We start from the raw sequence: 4,071 nt of genomic DNA, 5'->3' as shown, positions 1-4,071 counted from the left end.
ATTCAACTGCTCCTGCTATCTAAAAACTTCTTGAATGTTTTAATGTTGTTGTTGAAACTCCTAAATTGTAGCATTTCATTTGATCTGTTGCTATTGTGACCATTTTTTGTGTGCTCACAGAACTTACAGATACTTCATTTGCCATCGACCTTGGTTTCAAAATAACCAATGTAACCCAGGAGTCTCTAAGTAATAGACTCACACTCACCAATGAGACCGAGATCCAGGATTCAATTAACAGACTAGTAAGATACTGTACTTCTACACATAAGATCCATCCATGGTCATGTTCAGGTCATGATAGTAATTGACAACTTGATGTTTTGTCCCCTTTTAGCTCCATAAGGTTCTCAGTGAACCAGACGGCAAACAGTTTCAATTTCCCATCGCCGACTTCATGTAAGTACAACGTCATATCCTTGAACCAACCCATCTTTCTCAACTGCACTCTTTAGAATTTCTGCAGATTTCATTTAGCTGCTGCTTGTACAGCTAAACAGGATGAATGGAACATGTTTAACTCTCACACAAAACCCATTTCACGTCCACAGTGCTGATGGCACTGAAATCACGGCAAACGTGACGTATGTATACAAAGAGGAAGATGTCGACCACCCTAGTAGTTTTCTACAGGAAGTCTTAAAAGTCTCAGGTATGCTGCTTTTGTTACCATATGGTTGTCATTTCTATGTTTTTCTTTATGACAGTAAGTTATCAAACACCATGTAACGTGTATAATACTCAATCTCGAAAACACTTATATATCTATGGTATATGACATATTACAAGTTTATAATCCCTCTAAAATGTATTTTCCTTTATTTTCTAGGTCTCCTGACCACCACTGTTGCCCCAACAACAACTACCAGCACCACACCACTTCCTACCCTTTTGACTTCAGTGACATCAACAACTAGGTAAGCAACATCATTTATGATAATTATTTCATACAATTCAATGAACACTTTGTCAATCAAGGAACCTTTGCAGCAATGAACCATGTACATCCATGCTTGTGTCGTTAACTACTGATGTTTTAATGAAAGCATCCAAAATGTTAACCTTTCTTTAGAAAAGCTCTTTGAGTACATCAATCGGTCAAAAGGCGCAATATAAATCTAATCCATTATTATTCATGTGCTTGCTGAAGGCAAGACCACTAGATTTCTTAGATACTTTTTCTAAATATTTTAACATTTTCTGAAATTTCTAAACTAAAACAATTTAATTGAGTATAAATTAGCATATAATAACCCACCCAAAATTATATTAACTCTTGAACCGTTCAAGCTAGAGAGACCGAACCAACTTTCATATGTTCAGGCTATCCTTTCCTTATCCATCAATAAATCTTTCCATCTACCTACTTTTTCCAATTATAACCAGTCACTACCGTATTGACTGCCAATACTATAACTTATTTAACAATCATAAATACTTTAAGACAAGCTAGCAAGCACACACATTTTCTTTAGGAAATGTAATTTTCCATGTATTATTATTTTCTCTTAGATTTGGCACAGCCGTGGTTTATGTTAAACTGATATTCAACCTCAAAACACCAGTCCCCACTGAGGATGATGTCCTTGGTGCCATCAAGAAGCAACTGTCTCTTCAATCCAAGACCACTCAAACCACCTTCCAGAATGCAACTTATATCAGTGAGTTTAAGAAATTAGGCTTCATGAAGACATTTATTTCCACTCTCTAAAATCATTTCTTATTAGGTACACATTCAACTGCTCCTGCTATCTAAATACTTCTTGAATATTTTTTTTATGTTGTTGAAACTCCTAAATTGTAGCAGTTCATTTGATCTGTTGCTATAGTGACCATGTTTTTATCTGCTCACAGAACTTTCAGATACTTCATTTGCCATCAACCTTGGTTTCAAAATAACCAATGTAACCCTGGAGTCTCTAAGTAATAGACTCACATTCACCAATGAGACCTACGTCCAGATACAGGATTCAATTAACACACTAGTAAGATACTGTACTTATATACATAAGATACATCCATGGTCATGTTCAGATCATGATAGTAATTGACAACTTGATGTTTTGTCCCCTTTTAGCTTCGTCAACTTCTCAGTGAACCAGACGGCAACCAGTTTCAATTTCCCATCGCCGACTTCATGTAAGTACAACGTCATATTCTTGAACCAACCCATCTTTCTCAACTGCACTCTTTAGAATTTCTGCAGATTTCATTTAGCTGCTGCTTGTACAGCTAAACAGGATGAAGGGAACATGTTTAACTCTCACACAAAACCCATTTTTATGTCCACAGTGCTTATGGCACTGAAGTCAGAGCAAACGTGACGTATGTATACAAAGAGGACGATGTCAACCACCCTAGTCGTTTTCTACAGGAAGTCTTAAAAGTCTCAGGTATGCTGCTTTCATTACCATACGGTTGTCATTGCTATGTTTTTTTATGACAGTGAGTTATCAAACACCATGTAACGTGTATAATACTCAATCTCCAAAACACTTATATATCTATGTTATATGACATATTACAAGTTTATAATCCCTCTAAAATGTATTTTCATTTCTATTCTAGGTCTCTTGACCACCACTGTTGCCCCAACAACAACTACCAGCACCACACCACTTCCTACCCTTTTGCTGACCACTCCTTTCAATACCACAAGTGTTGGAGGTTTTCCTGGCTGGGCTTTGGCCATTATCATTCCTTGTGGCATCGCTATCATTCTGGTACCCCTGTGGATCCTGCTATGTGTACGTATAGGCTTGTGTTCACATGTGTACTGTGAAAATAGTTTACAAATTATTTCATCCAATAAGCTGTTTAATTTCTGCAATGATATTTTGCATGTGAATCATGCCACCCCATCTTTCTTTTGCAGTGTATGCTATGTGGCTGCTGTGCAGCTGTAAGGAGACGCTGGCACAGACGCAGATCTTACAATGTACAGTACACCACCAGAAACGGACTCTTCTGAGGTGACAACACTGACATCAGTAGGCAACTGTCATCACAAGAAGAGCCAATTATTTATCTTTATCTGCTAATCAGGAGACTTCATTGGGTGCTTGCAGCTATTTTTTTTATCATGAAAAGAAAATTCATAATGGGCTTAATAATCCACAAGTTTTTTGCGCATTGTACAATTTTTCATATTATACATCTGATTGTTAATCTAAGTTACAGCTGAGCTGAACAGCATGTATGTTTTATGTATTTATTAGCTATGTAATTTATGTGGTTTCAAGCTGTGCTGTCCACTGACTAAAATGGTTATCAGTTATTTATTTAATGTATAATAAGGTAGATTCAAATATTTATTTGAGTTTTGTTATTTCCTCTCTTGACTAACTATTAACTAACTTATTTTCAACTGCAATACAGTACTTGTTTCTTCATCACACAGTTTGACAAATGTAATAAAGACTTTGCAAATCAGTATTAAGAAAACATTGTATGATTACAGACAGCACATCTAAACATCAAAGGAAGCCAAGATTGTCCCACCTGGCACATTACACTCAGAAATATCTAACACAATTTAATATCTACAGTACCAGTCAAAAGTTTGGACACACCTACTCATTCAAGGGTTTTTCTTTCTTTTTACTATTTTCTACATTGTAGAATAATAGTGAAGATATAACACATATGGAATCATGTAGTAACCAAAAAAGTGTTAAACAAATAAAAATAGATTTTAGATTTTTCAAAGTAGCCACCCTTTGCCTTGATGACAGCTTTGCACACTCTTGGCATTCTCTCAACCAGCTTCACCTGGAATGGTTTTCCAACAGTCTTGAAGTAGTTCCCACATATGCTGAGCACTTGTTGGCTGCTTTTCCTTCACTCTGCGGTCCAACTCATCCTAACCATCTCTATTGGGTTGAGGTCAGGTGATTGTGGAGGCTAGATCCTCTGATTTAGCACTCCAAATAGCCCTTACACAGCCTGGAGGAATGTTGGGTCATTGTCCAGTTGAAAAATAAATAATAGTCACACTAAGCGCAAACCAGATGGGATGGCGTATTGCTGCAGAATGCTGTGGTAGCCATGCTGGTTAAGTGTGCCTTGAAT

At 36.8% G+C, this 4,071-nt stretch overlaps 1 long non-coding RNA gene across 1 annotated transcript; it reads left to right on the top strand.

Moving 5' to 3' along the window:
* The first annotated feature begins 827 nt into the window (after positions 1-827).
* On the top strand, positions 828-2,139 carry LOC129845326 (uncharacterized). The gene is made up of 4 exons (XR_008758037.1): positions 828-917; positions 1,513-1,661; positions 1,855-1,985; positions 2,078-2,139. It is a non-coding gene; the product is annotated as an uncharacterized LOC129845326 (long non-coding RNA).
* Positions 2,140-4,071: the final 1,932 nt, after the last annotated feature.

The sequence above is a fragment of the Salvelinus fontinalis genome, unplaced genomic scaffold (assembly GCF_029448725.1).
Source record: "Salvelinus fontinalis isolate EN_2023a unplaced genomic scaffold, ASM2944872v1 scaffold_0280, whole genome shotgun sequence".
In the NCBI taxonomy this organism is placed as follows: Eukaryota; Metazoa; Chordata; class Actinopteri; order Salmoniformes; family Salmonidae; genus Salvelinus; species Salvelinus fontinalis.
This window is presented reverse-complemented; position numbering and strand designations above follow the sequence as displayed.